General features: G+C 43.6%; 1 long non-coding RNA gene across 1 annotated transcript; it reads left to right on the forward strand.

Moving 5' to 3' along the window:
• The first annotated feature begins 144 nt into the window (after positions 1–144).
• On the forward strand, positions 145–3,705 carry LOC111816370. The gene is made up of 3 exons (XR_002820778.1): positions 145–239; positions 835–879; positions 3,194–3,705. It is a non-coding gene; the product is annotated as an uncharacterized LOC111816370 (long non-coding RNA).
• The last annotated feature ends 14,304 nt before the right edge of the window (positions 3,706–18,009 follow it).

An 18,009-nucleotide genomic window follows, 5' to 3' on the forward strand; every position in this document is an offset into this window, starting at 1 on the left:
CTCCCTAGCACTGCCAAAATTTTTGTTCTAATCAGAAAAATGAAAGACTCCTTTATCTGTATGTCTCGACTCTATCTAACTAGCTGGCCGTATATATTCATTTATGCACATACACTCATTCACGTATTTTTCATAATAGGCATGAATAACTGACTACTACTTGGTCTCCTTTCTTGTAGTTGTGTCCAGTATTAATCCTAGAGAAGCCAACCTGAAAGATGAAAGCACGAAATTCCCAGGTATGTCTGCCTGTACCTTACAGTAGTGTATTTTTATAATTCCTCCTGATCATCTAATTTACATTTTTCTGGTTTTAGCTGAAAAGTCAGCCTGACTACAGATTTTGGAATTCACTATAAATGACATTTTAAATTAATTCATTATTTCCTACAAGTCACGGTAGATAAGGTTCATTCTCACCTCAGATTTTATTGAAAAAAACAGAAAAATAATAGTCTTTTCTTTCTCTTATCAGAAAGAATTGTGGTAAAATGGTCAGTGTCTAGATTTTTTAACAAAAGGCCATTTACTAAGAATAATTAAGATACTAGAAGATTCTCACTATGCTCTTTTAACTTAGTACTTCACTCATAACCTGGAGCTGGGTACAACTCACTTAGGTGTTACTGGGGAGGGAAAAAAGAATAGCCAAATGAAGCAGGTAGCACAGTGCCTGGCCCAGGAGTGGCCAATCAACACAGATTAGCTTTAAGTCATATTAACTGAACGTCTCTGCTGTGTCTCCATCACAAATTTTATACACACGCACATCTTCACACAGTGACCAGCCCTAGGTGAGAATAACTGACGCGTGTTTGCTCTCCCCCCTTGTAGCTGTCAATACTACTGAACCGAGGATGTCCTTGCAAGATGCAAATGGTGAGTTTCCCTCTCATTACCTTCCAGTCACGTTTCCACTTTTTTCCTTCTTGCTAATCTCACCTTGAGCTGCCTTGGCTTAAACCAGTGAAATGAGGCTGGCTAGCTCCTGCCAAACAGTGTCTCGTGTAAATTAATGCTTCGCTTCTATTTTCACAGGGTAAACTAGTGACTTCCTTGGGGCATACACCCCCCAGCCTGTAAGAACAGGGAGGCTTCATGCATTCTCATGTGTATCACTTCTAACAAATAAGGAAAGCAAAGTAGTGAGTGAGACCTGGATGAACATTTTTTTAAGTCACTAGGAAGGTGAACTGGCCCAGAGCGCTGTGTGTCCGGAAGGCTGCGGGAGGTGTGCTGCTTGGCTTTCCTGGTTCACCATAATGATGCTTCTCTCTCCTGCACAGTCATTGTCATCCCTTATAGGGGGGGAAAATGAGCTAAAGTTAATGGAGTCCTTTTCACACTCTACACAGCCGGATCAGGAGTTTCATTTCCTTACCCTTCCCTACTCGTGCTGTGTTCTTCTTCCACTATGATGGAGACCAGAGAAGAAACTCCATGGCCAAGGGCCCGGGACAGGATGGACATGTGATGCATGGTAGTGCATGGCTTCTGAGCCACACATTGGGTGCAGCCATGTCTCTTAATTATCAGTGGTGGGAACACAGGAGAGTGAAGTCATTTGTGAGTAATAATACCTTGCGCATCTGGCAGCCAAAGGAATTGCACTGAACTCAGTTACTGGAGAGATCAGGGTCCACATGTCCAAAGTCCAGCATAGTGACCCATTTAGTAGGCTCTGAATCAGAACTGGTTTCTGGCCCTTCCTGCATGGACCAGGCATGTGAGTTGAGCACTGCCTCTGCCCTTCCGAGCTTTCCTCTGTTTCCTGTCTGTTTGCAATGTTCCTGCAGTGCTGGGCATCAGCTGCTATGTGAGGCAGTTAGGCAGGAGGTAACACTTTCTTAACCAAGGGCAGAGAGTTAGGAATGGATTCACTAAGATTCCCTTCTACTCAAGAGTCGGTGATTCACCAATTCCAACTCTGAACATGAACTATGTAAAACGGAAATTTCCCCAGGGAGAGAACTGGCCTGGGATGAATCGTGCAGCCACTGTGACCCACTGTCATTGTCTTTAATCATGATGTGACATCACATATTTCTGTCCTGTTTCTCTACATCTCGTATCATAGGCAGTATGCCATCACTCAGATGCTTCCATGCTAGCAATTCATCGTTATATTTATGCTTGTGTTACATTTGAAGATTAAGAACAGATAAGAATAGGTATTTTTAGTAATGTAGTTTGGGGTCAAGATCTGGGGCTTGCACTTAGTAATGGATGATATCAGAAAAAATCACTTCTTACTGTGCCCTCACTTTGACTGCAAAATGTAAATGAAAAGTAGTCTCTTCTCTTTCTCTTCTCTTCTCTTCTCTTCTCTTCTCTTCTCTTCTCTTCTCTTCTCTTCTTTCTCTTCTTTCTCTTCTCTTCCTCTTCTCTTCTTTCTCTTCTCTTCTCTTCTCTTCTCTTCTCTTCCCTTCCCTTCCCTCCTTCCCTTCTCTCTCTCTCTCTCTCTCTCTCTCTCTCTCTCTCTCTCTCTCTCCTTCCCTCCCTCCCTCCCTCCCTTGCTTGTTCTTTTATAGATTGTTTTTTTAATTTTTTTGTGGAACTATAGATTGTTATAAACATTGCTTAACATTTATATTTGAAACTCTCAAAATGCTATTTGGCATTTGCTCAATGGTTCATAAATATTATCTCTACGAGTTACTTAGATATATGTTAGTATTGAAAAAAAATTCTCCAGCCAAGTTACCACACGCAGTTTTCCTCATTGGGCTCATTTACTGACTATGGGTCTATTTAATATTAAGAAAGTTCTAGGGGGCTGGAGAGATGGCTCAGTGGTCTAAAGCACCTACTTGAAACAAGCTTGGCAAAGCACAGGGACCTCGGTTCGATCCTCCAGCACCACATGCCAGCCAGCCCGCCCCCTGGTGGGCTGAGCTGGCCACACACACACAATAAATAAATGTAATAAATAAATAAATAAATAAATAAAAAAATTTTAAAAAAAAGAAAGTTCTAGGTAATTCAGTAGAGGTTATTAATTAAGTTTAATTGCAAACTGAATCTTGTGCTTGGTGGTCCTGGTGAGAGTGGTAGACTCTGACCTTTGGGTTTGTGTATGAAAGGTAGCATGACTTCAGTGCATGCACTAGAAATTGACACCTATGACACTTCCCTATGATGTACCTCATGCTGTCACATGTGGAGCTGAAACTCATGACCTGACTTCTCTTAGATTTGCTGAGCCTACAGAACACCAGCACCTTTGCCTACTACACCTACCTCCTGCTCCTGCTCAAGGGCGCCCTTCATGGGGCCCTAGTCACCTTCTGTCTGTGCAGGAGGTCTGCTGTCTGCTGTGATGGGAAGAGCACCTGACAGATGAAGTCACATGGGACCATGATGAACCCATCATTTGTTTCCTGTCCCCAGTGGCATCTGCTGTGGGTCTACCAAGCTTGATGGGCTCTGGCTTCGAAAGGCCACATGTGCATTATTCTGTCATTGCAGAACAAGTGCTCCCCCAAAAAGTGGGCAAACTCTGCAACTTCTCTCTGATGGAAGAAAGTGTGCCCACGGAGGACCTAAGCCCCATCCCTCCACAGCCCCACAATCCTTCGAGCCATCCTGGGTCCTCAGAGCCTCTGTGTGCATACCCCGCTGCTCTGGTCAGGGTCATCCCTGGAAACCTCCATTCAACCCACCCTCACATGGTCCTCTTCATGGTTGAACTATGCTTTGAGATTCATAATAAACACAATAAAAAGCACACCAAAAGTCTTCTTTCAGTCATTTGTATTTCAGTTTGTTGAAATTTAGTTGAAATTCAAAGTGAGAAATAGCATAACTGAACCATGATATTCAGAGCTCATGGCTACCCAGGCTCCAATGCCACATGGCCTGTCTGTCCCTGAGATGGAGGTCATGACTCCTTCGTTGGGGCACTGACTCCAATAGATGCCACACCCTGTTGAAGATGACCCTTGTCACTGTTTTTTTCAAGGTCACCAAGTTTAGGTTCAAGGTCTGAAATGGTCAATGGCACTAGAGAAACTTCAAGGATGACTTGAGCCATAGGTGCTCAGCTCCACACTAGTGTCCACAGCATCCTGTGTCTCAAACATCACAAAGTCTCCGCTTAGAGGCAGCAACCCCAAGGAGGTGGTGTGACAGAGGGTTGAACCCATGAAAGAGCAGGGTTTCACTCTTGGGTCTGAAATGTATGATCAGTGTAGCTTCCTGTCACATACTTGACCTCTTTTTACCATAATTTCCTTATGTAAAAGAAAGTTAGCATGCCCTGTCTGCTGGGGGCATGTGGAACAGATCAGATGAAAATGCTTGACACAGGCTAATCCTCCAGAGCCTTGGTGTGTACTTGACACTACTGTAGAAATCACGGATCCACAGTCACACATGCTTCAAGCTCCAAGCTTGAGCTACATTCTGACCTGTGTGAAGAGAGGATGGGTAGGAAGAAAGAGGGACCAAGCTTTGACTCTTTTGCAATCCACAGTCCTCTGAGAATTCTTCTAGATAGATACAATGATGGTCTGGTTGATAGATTGTCAAAATTAGCCTAACTTCTAACAATATATATAGAGAGAGAGCTAGTGGAGAGATTGACCTCCTTACCTGCCCGTATTTCCTCTCCTGCACCTGCACTTTTCTTCAGTTACAAGACTTTAGGCTAGCCTGCTGTTCAGTGTTTTTGTTGGGAAGACTTTGAGCAGGACTCATGCTCACAGCAGGAGGTAGATGCTCTGAATACCAGCCCAGCAGGCAGCACGCCTAAGTGTCCTGTGGAAGAAGGCAGCATGTGTTTGCCCAATTCCACAGGGAGACATTCACATCTCAATGGTTACTGTACAGCTAGAGGGCGCCTTGTCCTCAGCTGTGAGGAAACAAACAAACAAACAAACGCACTAAAGAAAATCATAATTACTCAAAACTTCTGTGTAACGATTCTCATAATTTTCCCTTCATTCTTTAGGATTCTTTTCAAAGCAGACTTAATTTTGAAAGGTTTTTTGATTACCAAGTGGGGCATAATTCATAATAATTTATTTACTCAATTATATTCATCAAAGCCCTATATAATTACTTACAGACAATTCTGAATAATAAGATAGAATGTGAGGAAAAAGATATGATTCACCCAAAAGTCTAGAAACACAACATTTTCATGAGCTATAAAAGTTTACGTGGCTGGAATCCTGTTTTTCATCATGTTGTCAGGCTGTTTGTTTGTTTGCCTTTGTTTTGTTTGAATAGAAGATACTGCTTAGTAGCACTGGGACTTCTACAAGGCAGTTTGTGTCCTTTGCAGTGTCCTCTCTGCACAGCACAGACAGATGTTCATGCCACTGAGACAACCAGGTCTCAGGAGCACCATGCCAGAGGAAGCCCAAATGTTAAGCTTGCTCAGTGCAGAACACAGAGTCGGCCTCAGTGGTGATGCACCCAGCAACAAATAGCCACTCAGCCATAATTTAATACATTCAATGTTAAATACAAAAAGTCCCAGCACTCACATGATTCAAGTTCTAACTTAGACTTACTGTTGAATCTGCTCAGTCATTGGCTCTTCTTCTACTGGGAGCCACTGAGGCACAGCCTAACCCAGGCCAACTCTAGGAGCTTCAAAGGAAACCCTTCCAGTAATTTGGATGCACTTCCAGTGCAGAGATCAACAAGTGACTGAAATAGCGCCTGACCTCCAGCGTGGCTGTCTCCTGTGGGAAGTCACCGGAAGCCATCACAGACAGAGCACACTGCCCAGGCATGGGGACTGCTTACCCGGACATGGCTCTCAGCATCTCAGGAGTCAACTCACTCAGGAACAAAATGCATGTGCTGAAATGGACATGCAAGGATGTGCATTTGCTATAACACATGCTGAATTGCCCTCAAATATTCCAAAGAACCAATAAAAATTAATAAAGAATCACATGAGTAAAAATCAAACTGCTCTAATTTCTGCAAAAATGAACCTGCATACATACATATATGTATGTGTGTATTTGTGTGTGTGTGTGTGTGTGTGTACATATCTTCCCATTTCCATTTCTTACATGTTATGGTACACAATATGCTTCGCCTGAGCTTCTTTTTTCATTTACAAATCTGAGAGCTCTGTTAATGTCAGCGTATAGAAACATTCATTTCACTGGAAAATAAAAAATGTTTCACTTTCTTAGCTCCCACCAAAGGATCCCTGATATATTTCCTTTAGTTTGCTGCACTAGCAGTGAGGCAATACACATGGCATTAGCTGCCACTTTGAATACGTGGATTGGTGGCTTTGATAGCAATTCTCTCTTCCCCACTCCCTGAGCTCTCTTCCCATCATGTGTGAATCATGGAGAGCTGTCACACCCCAGGAGGATGCTAACCTGACAAGAGAAAAATAGGATCCCTTTGCTGGTTTCATTTCCTTTTCTTGCATGACAACAGATACATGCATTTCCATACATGTAATGTCTGTTCCTAATTCTTTACAACATTTATTTGTGTCCATTGACCATTTTGTTTATTGAGTAAAAATACTAATGAGCATGACACTTATTTTCCCTGTGCCTTTGCAATCACATAGGGAAAACTGAAATAGAGTAAAATAGACCTTTGAAAATGAGGGATTTTGTAGCCTTAGGGTACTTTTTCAAATCCCTCCCAGTACAGTGTAAACCAGACCTGTTCTCCCTTCAGCTGAATGCAGCTCTGCTGAAACAAGGGACAAACACCACACCCAGAGGACAAGACGTAGACATGAAATCTTATCTAAACAATAACAGTACAAACCTTCCTTCTCATTGAACTAAGAGAAAGTAGCTGTATATCTATCCTACCTTGTATATACATCTTGTCCTCTGAATAACTACTATGAAGACAACAATATGTAATGTATTATTTATTGTAACTATCATACTAACCTGTTTTGAAACTGTTTCATTGCTACTTTATCTTTTTTCCCCATTAAAATGAATAAAAGATTTTAAAAAACACCACACCCAGCTGAGGGGAGTATTGGGAGACTGGGCCCTGTGGGTTTATTTCAACAAGGGAAGAAGAATGTCAAGAAAGGCTGATAGATTAAACAGTCAGGGTAGTTCCTGATCCCTTTTTCTTGATGTATTCTCCTTTTGTTCTCTGTAATAAAAACCCGCACAAACCAGAACATGATCAAGCCCATATTTAAGGCAAAGTTCTTGCCTGATTTAGAGCTGAGTTTGAACAACCTTTGCTTCTTTCCACTTGTATAAACTGTCTTGTGTTTTGGGGAAGTGACAACTTGTATGGACCTTAACCTTGGTCACAAAGATATAAAAAGTTTAACATACAGTGAGTGAAAACACTGATATATATTTTTCTGCTTTTCTTAATCCCTGAAGAAATCTAGAAAAGTTGAAACTTTTATATATTAAAACTAAAACAATGTCTTACATAGCAGTAGGAAGTTGTGTGTGTGTGTGTGTGTGTTGTGTGTGTGTGTGTGAATATGTTGACAATTGATTCCGTTTCTGAGAAAGAGCTTCTTTTAGAAACCAAGGAGAGGTTTCTATTTAGAAACAAGATAAGACCAAACAGGCTGAAGAACCTTCAAATGTAATTGAGATCCATTTCTTGGTTCTCCTGGTCAATCAAACAGACCTCCTTCGACCAATTCCTGCCCTCTACGCAGAAAGTGCAGCTATTTTTACACTGCAAATGCACAGCACCAGACAGAAAAGAGTCACATCACCCAGAGTTTTGTGGGCCTGATGTCACAAGCAGGTCCTGGAGCAGGGTCCCCTGGGGGCTCAGACCTCTCAGCACCTTCCTTCTCCATCCACCTGGGCTGCCCTGAACTTCAACAGCACAGAGCAGAGCCCTGGGAGGAGGGGACACAGTGGGTGACAGGTAGCACTGGTGTGGCCTCTGGGCCTTCACTTTCTCAGGCTTGTTCTGTTTCTGTGCTCTGTCGCATGTGGTTGATTCTTGGAAGAGGCTCAAAGTCAAACCGGCCCCTACTGGTTGGGGCTGCATTAGGGGTGGTGAGGGTGTTAGAAGGGAAAGCGAGGGCAGTTAAACCACAGCCAACCTGGCTCACTTTCAAAAGGTCACAGCTCATGAGTGCAACCGAAACACCTAACTCCACACATGTGCAACTGCCGTCAACCTTTCTCCCCACACTGTGGGTGGCTGGGCCCCCTGCATGGGACACTGAAGAGCATTAACTGCTGCGGGGGTTAGGAGCCTGATGTCCACAAACACGTAGACTCAACCCTTTCTATTGCTGTCTGACATCACTCTGGAGAAAGCAGTATTACTGGTCAGGGCTGGGTCCGGCCTGAATCTAGCTAGGGTGTGTGAGTAGGGACTGATTGCCCTCCCCCTAGTGGTGAAAGATGAGAAAAATTGAAAGATGAGATAGTTTGATCAAATTGGAGAGGCAGCAAGACTGCCCTGCTCTTGGAACACATAGTGATCATATCATAGGGATACATGTGTGCCTATGTTTATAGCAGCACAATTAGTGATAGCCAAATCCTGGAAACAACCAAGATGCCCGTCACCTGAGGAAGGGATGAAAAAGATGTGGTATTTTTATATAATGGAGTATTACTCAGCTATAAAGAATGATAAACTTGAAGCATTTATGTTTATGTGAATGCCACTTGAAGACATAAGTGAAATAAACCAGACCCACATGTGTAAATATTGCATAGTCTCCCTAGTATAAAAACTCAAAAGAAGAAATACAAGTAGAAAGGCATAACACAATTAAAAGAAAAACAAGAACTTGAGGATTAGACAATGAAGGGAGAGCAAGGAAAAAAGCTAGGAAACAGGACGGGGCATAGCCATATATTTATATGTACAGGATGGGTAAGGCAATGATCCTGAGGATCTTCAGAAGGTTTTCTAAGCTAGCAGTTGATTTGTAGGATTCTCACCCTGACTAACTATATATGCTGATACCTATGAACTAAGCAGCTGCATTGAATATAGCAATGCGTAATAGTAGGGTCATGCTTGGTGTGCCTGTCTTTCTGGTCCTCTGAATACGTGCTGCTTGTCATGACACACTGGTTGCTGCCGTGCTGTCTCTCGGGCAGATGTTTGTTTAGAAAGGAAGGGGGTGGTGAATGAAGGCAGGAGACAGAAAAAGGGTGTTGCAGGCCTGTCCTGCTACAATACTATATATGGTTAGATTTCTAAACTTCTGTATAAAAATATGTAATTGTTTATTCTTGTTTTTTAATATATTTTAATTTTTTTAAAAAAACAGGGAACACATAGAAGTATTCCAACTTGTAGCAGGTGTAGAACAACTGCCAAGAAATATTAATCAATGTTTGCTGAACTTTGACCAGAGGGCTAGAAGTACTGAATCCTTCCTGGAGTCAGTCCTGGGGGTTTATTCTTCCACAAGGGTGTGTGGAGAAGCAGCAATCTCTTGAAATTAATAAAAAAAAATCTATATTTTAAGATTCTGCTTAGCTTTCTCAGCGACAGCTGGATGTGTACAGCTCCAAGCTCATCTAGAACATTCTAGCAACTCCTGTGCATTGTTGGGATCCTTGTGGCACATGACCCATGCCCATGAGCCCATTAGCCAAGGTAGAGTTGACTGTGAGCAACACTGTGTGCCTGCAGAGCCTGAGATATGGAAGCCCCGAGCTCATCTGTGCAACTACATCATACATTGTATGATGTCTCTCTAAGGTGACAACAGGACTAGAGACCCACACAAACAAGGCTTAATAGACAAAATTAATATTAAGTAAATGAATGACTAGTATCATTCACCAATGTGAGCCTGAAGAACCCACCCCCACAGTGCCTGGACAAGGGCAGAGCGGGTGTCCGGGATCCTGGGCTCAGTGTGCCCAGTCCCAAGGACCACTGTCTGGTGCTGACACCTTTGCTTTAGGCTTTCATTATCTCACATCATGACACCAACCGATTGCATACATCTTCCCCTTTGCTGAGTGATTAGAGATCCCTTCTCCCACCGTGCGTAGGGAATGCTCTTCAGAGGTTAAACTGAAGCCCTAGACATCACCCATGTCGGTGTGCACTTGGTGCCACTCCTGAGACAAGAGAACTATCTCTGTGATAACATCACAGGCCCCGAGCCTTGCTCCCAAATTCCAGACCCTGGAGAGCTTCCTCAGCCCCTGCACATAGGACACTTCCCCTGGTCAGCCCCCAGCTGCCATGGTTTTCACAGCCCTGGTGCTGAGGTCCAGCCACTCTCAGAAAAAGCACGGCTGGGGGCGGGACCCACACAAACAAACGTTCAGGTTCCGCCCACATCAGCATCACTGCAACTGACACAAGGAAGCTGCGATTAAATGACATAAGGGACAAAGATGGAAAATGAGCAGGCCTTCTGCTTCTGAGAGAGGCAGGTGAATATTCATGCTCTTGGGCCAGGGATAGCCCCAGGGGCACAGCACCTGCCTGGCAAGAGCAAGGTCCTGAATTTGATTCCTGATACCAAAAATAAATTAAAGTAAAATTAAACGAAATAATAACTCTTAGTATTCAACTCATTTTAATTCAAACTATCTAAACAGGGTGGAAAATTGGTAGCAATGGTTCCATAGTAGTTTTGTGGGTTCATAGAATGTAGAACACATAGAATATGTTAGAGCCTTATCTCAGAGAAACATTTGACTTCATGGCCAAAATCATAAAACATAAGTTGATAGTCTACACATATTCACAGTATCTCCATGGTTCCCTTCCATAATCTAACCCAAGTCTTCTTTCATGCCTTTACCACGCATGACCAACATTACAGTTAATGCTGTTTTACATTAACTGTTAATACAGGCTTTAAAAACCATTACACTGTGTCCTCACCTGCCTCATTCTCCAGTTCTGGCGCTGTATGACTTCTGGCCTTCTCCGAAAGTCAAAATTGACATGAAGTTCAACAGTTTGAATCTAGTCAGGACCTCAAGGCAGCCAGCACAACACAATTGAAGGTATGCGCAAGAAGACTTTCCAAAGTGTTCCAGAAAATGACATGAATGAAGAGATGGTGTGTTCAAGGCAAGGGGGATATGTTACATTAAGGAGAATCAGTACAATGTGTCTTTTACTATAATTAATTTTTAAAAATTATACATTCACTATATATTTTAATCTCCCTATGTTTTAATCATTATTTTCTGGCATCTGAGTTTTAATCTTTACTTACAAAGTTATCCACACATCAAGACTGTAATAAAGAAGACTGGGTGTGGTGGCACATGCCTATAATCCCAGAGCTTGAGAGGCTGTAAACAAGAGGATCACTACAAGTCCAATCTGTGTAGTGAGACCCTGTAGACCCTGTACTAACATAAAAAAGATTATAAGAAGGAAATGCACACTATTGTGACTTTAGTGTTTTATTCATGTATCATTTACTACTTATATTATTAGTTTATATGAAAATTCTACATGAAGAGAGTATAGTGATAATTGATATGACATTAGAAACAGTACACATTTAGAAGACCAAGATGACAGGTACTTAAGTATGATTTTTGTATTACACATTGCTGTCCTCGATGTAGTTGCTTAGATTGCAGATATCAGCATACAGTTTGTCAAGGGGAAAATTCTACACATTAACTAATATTTTGAAAAAAAACTGATGAAAATTTTTAGTGCAATCACCTCAGCCATCCTGTATATATACTTGCATGTTCTCCTCCCCCTGCCTTTTATCCTATTTTTTCTCCTTTCTCTCATCTTCATTGTTTAATCTTTAAGTTCCATTTCTTTATATTCAATCATTATGTTCAATCTTATATAACTATATCTGTTAATCTGAGCAACAGATTTGATGATAAAAATAGATAATATATCAACCATTATTAATCAGCTATTCTTGTTCCGAAAAATCTGTAACATATGTATTGTTGAATGTTACCCTGTTTCTGATTTTTGTTCTTGCTTTTGTCTTTTACTTCACAAAATGAAATAATAAAATTAAATTTAATAAAAAAGAAAATTCTACATGATAATTGCTGTAGTCATACAAGTAATACTAAGGAATGAAGACTATACATGCTTTTTCTGTAGTAGTTACTGTCATACACATTCTACATATTTTATCTCCTTTAATCTTTGCATGCACCCGGTTAAGATTTCACATACCTGTGAAACTCATAGACAATGAAGAAAGGGGCAGGGGGGTGGGATGACCCAACTTTCCCAAAGTTATTGAACTTGAAGTGGTAGCAACTTTATCACCCACACTGTGCTTTGAAAATGAAAGGCGATTATTCCATTTGCATTTTCTTAGTTATCGTGAGATCTACTGTTACTTCACAAGTTACAGAACTCCTAACTCTCTTGCAGTTTGTAAGCAACTTGCCAGTGTTAAAGTCCAATGCTTTCTCCTCTTAGTTTGCTGCACCTGTGTCTCTATTTGTAGGTGACAAGACAGTAATTTAATACAGTTGGTCCCATAAGTGAAGAAATGACTACATTTTTGAGTAATTATTGCCTGGCTGCTTTGAAATTAGGACTTGCTCCTCTGTCAAAATCTTACACCCCTGTGGATTTCTTTCTGGATTTTCCATTGCACCCCAGAGTTCTTTCTCTTCTTGTGCCAGTATTGACCTATTTCCATACTGTTGCTTGTATATCCTAGTGGAATCAGTATGCTTTGGACACTTTCTTCCCACTCTCAGGAGCAAACAGGACCTCCTCCCTCACTTTCCAACCATGAGCCCAGGTCCCAGGAGGGAGCTGCCCAGCTCCAGGCAGCAGCATGTGAGGACCACAGGATGGACCTGCACGTGGCCTGGGCCTCTGCTCTCTGCCTCGCTGGCCTTAGGCCCCTGTCCCTGCACACGTGGCCCTCACGGCAGAGGCTGGGCAGCCCCACTTGCTTACCTATCCGACTCCCAGAAGTCAGTGCAGCAGAAGGTGAATGATCTGACAGAGGCCAACATAACGATCATCAGGGGCTGTTTTCCCACATTTCACTGTGAATCTTTTGAACACACATCTATTTTAGGTACCAATGTGATGATAATGTGATGAGAGAAAATCTAGTGAGCACCGCTTAAATCCTGTACCCCTTCACTGCCTTGGTTGGCTCAGCTATCTTTTCATCAGTCGGTTCAAATCAAATGCAGACATCAGCATAGTTTCCAAAGGTCAGCCTGGCAGATCCAATTCAGAAGCCCCACTCCATTTGACTTTAGAAAATAAATACCTCCCAAGTATAACTGTCTCAAATATTGGGGCTGGGGAGATGGCTCAGTAGAATAAGCGCTTGCCTGACAAGTGCAAGGGCCTAAGTTCAATCCCCGGTTCTGCAAAAAAAAGGTATGAAATATTACAAGATATATATATATATATATATATATATATTCATTCTTCCAAATCTATCTAAAGCAGGCTTTTGACTTGAGGATAAAGAGAGATCTCCCAAAGGGATTTGTGCGCCATTGTGCCCATGTTAATCGCCCCTGGAGGAGGGCCAAATGTAGCCAACATCTGGATCCTACTTCCTTCTAGTAATTCAAGTTCAGGAATTAGCAGATTTTTCTGTTAGTGGCAGCCTCTGAGACTATTCACAGATATAAGTGAAGTGGTTTAAGATTAGTACAAGAATTTTCATCTCAGCACAAGAACATAGCAGTCGCATTACCACAGAGAACCTCTGCACTGCGGGCAAGTCACTGTCCCCTCAAGGAAGGGGCCCCTGTCCTCCACCTTGCCTACCAGCATATCCACACCCAGCCAGCCTCAGCCCTGCGCGCTCAGAGTACTCGGTCTCTCTTCCTCCGCTGAGGACTTGCTCCGGTACGCCACAGGGGGGCGCTGCGGGAGCGAGCAGAGTCACAGAGGCCAGGCTGCTCCCAGGCACCGCCCCCTGATCAGCAGCTGGGCGGGCTTCTCAACTCTCACCTCCCGCTCCTGCCTGTTTCTGGGTCAGGAAGACCAGTACCACCTCACTGCTGCAGGGATCCCTTCATGTGGGGAGGGACTTGGGTTTGGAGAGGGCTTTCTGTCCCTCTTCTCACCTGGTCCCTCGCCTTCTAAGCCCAGGAGAAGCGGCGGGGGCTGCAGCCCTGCTTTTAGCTTTCCAGCCTCCTGGCAAGTGTGTGGCCTAGCTGCCTGTGGGACTGTTCTTTCATTCCCCGCTAGGGGGCCTTATTTAAAATGTATTACCTCATTCACATTACTTGAGTTGTCTCTACAGGAGTCAGTCAGACATCTGATGTGGACGGAACAGTGATGTTAGTGACTGACTAGGCCACGTGGGTGCTGTGCGAAAGTCACTTGCCATGCGGGTGCAGTAATTAGCACAGGGAAGAAGGAACCACATCTCTGGAGTCTGAGCTGTGCGTATTTCTCCACGCGTTGCTCCAGATGTGTCCCTCGGCTGGTCCTCCCCAGAGCCCTGTCTTCTCCTTTCTGAAGACCAGCCCTGTATTCATGTCCTACTTATGCTCCGGTTCACGTAGATTCTTCTCTTACACACACGCGCGCGCGCGCGCACACACACACACACACACACACACACACTTCTCCATAACCATGTCAATTCCTTGTCATTCCTACCGTCTGTGTTTGCCAGAGATCATCTAGAGGCACCCCACACTTCTTAAGAATTTTCTCGGCATCTGGGACAGCACGGCGTGTTCTCCTCCTAGAGTCCCACTGCAGTCTGGGTCACGCTTTGATGCCTCTTTTTACAGAGAAGAGGAAAGAAGATAAATAACCATACCAAGTCTCCACACTGCTCCTGCGGTTTCAGCGCAACGGGTGTCTTCCGGAAGGTCTTCACGTGACGAGCTTCGATGCTGGCTCAGATAGGAAGGCAGTAGTGTGGATTTAGTGGATCACCTTTCTGTGCCTCCATCCCTCACCAAAATGAGACCAGGATACAGAGGGCCAATAGGCAGATTAAGCCTGCTGTCCTGCGATAGGCCTCAAGAAATCTGAGTACAAAGGACAAAGGGCTGACAAGCTCTGCTCTCCTGACATCAGAGGCCTGGCAACATTAGCACCCACTAACTTTCATTTGTGCACAATAATGAAGTTTGAAAATGGCCACAGATGGCACCTGCCAATGACAAATTGCCTCTTCCATGTGTTTGCTAAAATCTCCCACCAAAGCTGCATATGAGCCGTTCTTTTGAGGCACCTCCGCAGCTCCTGCCTTGGAGCCCTGTCAGCTAGCAAGAGTTTGTCTTTGTTCTCTCTGGTAAACCACACCTGGGTCATTTGCAACTGCTCTTCCTGGATCTGACTCTTTGCTGCCCAGAGAACAAGGACTCACAGGGAGGAGTAAATTAATTATAAAATCAAGAAGTACCCTCACTCCCCTGTTATCCTAAAGTGTCTAAGTAAAGCAGCAGATAGGTCTCCAGCTGGACCTGGCTTATGTCTTAACTGTTTCTCTGTGGACATGTCCAATCTTTTATTTTTTATTTTTTTTATTTTAGGGAAGGGTCTACGGGGTGTTCAGGGTCTCACTACTAGATCAGACTCATAGTGATCCACCTGTTTACAGTCTCCCACGGGCTGGGATTACAGGTGCGTGCCACCACGCCCAGTCTCAATTGCTGTTTTAGCATGGCTGGTTCAGGGATTGAACCTCAGGCCCTGCGCCTGCTTGCAGGCGGGCATGTTCAATCTTTGACAAATCACTTAAAATAATACCCTCCCTCCCCCGTTTCTAAGAATAATAAATTGACCTCACTCCATTATTTTCAGGATGTAGTAAAATTAAAGACCACACAGCAATCTCAGCATTGCCCAGCTCCTGCTCAGCCAATGGGAGCAGGGCAGGAAGAGACCCTGGAAGACTCCCCACAACTGCCACTGTCATTATTCTGCCCGTGTGCTGGGAGCCATGATCTTCTATTCTCCCTTCCATCACTATGTCATGATATTTCTATTGGACAGAACTGAGCTAGACACTTACTTGCAATTAGGACTGCAGAAACATCCCAGCACCTCTAGGATAGTGGTGGCAGATGTTCCACAGCTTTCAGTGACACAAACAGCTCTCTGTGGCACCCGTGGAAGGGCTTTGCCACCACTGCTCTAGCTCAATAAATTACGGAAAAATAAATACAACTCTTTACCAAAACAAAGAAGATATACAGAAATTTAAAATGGAAATCTGAAAAATACATGCAATAATAGTGAAAAACATACTCTATAACCATTCTCTACTTAAGGGACTTTTTTTCTAAATAAGTCCTAGATAATAAATATACTTGAGCCAAAGTTCTAGGACTGAACTCCTTGGAAGAACGACAGCCGTTGGCCATATGTAAGCAGAAGGTGTATTTCAATAAAGCTTTATTAGAACAAAACAACTCAATGTGCCTCACTGTCTATGATTTGATACCTCTCACTACAGAACACAATACTAAGAATTTAGCATTCCAAAATGAATTGTAAATGCAATATGTTTACATCAGAAATGAAGTAAGAACAGTAAAAATAATGATTGGGCAGATGTTTCTTAGAGCTTTCTGGGTTCACACCCTACCACCCTGTGCATCCAGATCTTTGTCCCTCTTCCCTGCAGCCCTTCCCCTGACTCCATTTTCCTCCACACTCACCTTCTTGCACCAGGAAACCAGTCAGTTGCTCAGGTCCTCACCTGTCCTATCCCACCCACCAAGCTCTGGTACAGGACAGTGGGAAAACCTGCAAGTCCCCTGGGCACTGCTCCCAGGTCAGGAGGCAGAGCCATGCTGAGCTACTTGGCCCGGCTAGGGGCCTCTTGTCTTCAGCTGAGGCTGACTTCTAGCAGGGTGAAGTCTGTGGAGAAACCACCAGGATTTGGGGTCACCTCACTGCCTTCTCCCTGCAGCTGTCCATCTACTCTTCATTCTGGAGAGGCCAGCTGAGGTCCTGGGGTACACAGGAAGCCTGATCAAGCTAGTGCCAGGTCAGCCAAAGGCACCCAGGCAGAGTGATGACATAGACCCTGGAAGAGTCATACACTCCCTTTTCCTCACCTTCCCTTTGGTCATCACCCAACGTAGGGTGTGGACCCCTCCAGGTTCCTCTGGTCATCAGCTAACTACCAAATCATGTGGTTATAATTTCTGTAATAAAATGAAGTCATGCAAATAAAATATCTCTATGTTACCTAACTTCATGTCAAGCAGTCAGCTTCATCAATAGAAAAACAAATGAAAACACAGACTGGAAAAACAGCATTCCAAATTCTCCAGCATCACCCAGAAACCCTCCACCACATTTTGCATGGAAAAATGGTGAGAGAAAAGTGCTCATTCTGGTCTTGGTTGAATTTAAGCAACTTCTCATTTGCTGATTCAGTGTATACAAGCCTTGATCTTCATAAAACCAATACAAGAAAAACAATTGAAAATTGAAAGTATACATAACTCAGAAGGAAATGGATTCATCAGATTTCTTAAATCATTTTCTCTCTCAGCTTCTGTGCTCATGGCCTGACATTTACAATTCAGAGATGCCTGGGCCCTGAAGGAGCCCTAGATCCCCACCACTCAGGAAAGCCTGAGACAAGGCCAAGACTACCCGGCTTGTGTGAGAAGAGAGTGAGGGCTGGAGCTGACTCCATAGTGTTTGGGGCTGTTCCTTACTTTCTGTTTCTCCCAGAGGTAACAAACCTATGGTCACAGGGCACAGAGGCCCTGTCCCCCCCCAGCTCTCTCTGTGTTCTGTGACCTGGCTGGTGATGAGGAGTAGCCCCTAGAAGGACCAATCTTCACAGTTATCTCCTTACAGGACCACACTCTCCACTGTCCCTGAGAGGAGATTCTGTCCCAGCTGTGACCTTTACCTCCACAAACTCTTCCTTGCTCATTTATGAGCTGTGGTTCCTGTTCCCGTGGACATCAGCTCTCATCCCACCTCAAGAGGACACCACAGCAACATGTGGTTCTCTTCACAAGCCATAGCATGCCATGTGAATCTTTACCTTTCAAATGCTAGATTAGCAAATTCTTGAGTGAAAAGCAGAGATTACTTAGAGATTGGGATGATATGCTACTTAAGTGAAGTCAACCTCATTGCATAAATATTCATTTCTAAGAA

The sequence above is a fragment of the Octodon degus genome, unplaced genomic scaffold (assembly GCF_000260255.1).
Source record: "Octodon degus isolate 3935 unplaced genomic scaffold, OctDeg1.0 scaffold00031, whole genome shotgun sequence".
NCBI lineage: Eukaryota > Metazoa > Chordata > Mammalia > Rodentia > Octodontidae > Octodon > Octodon degus.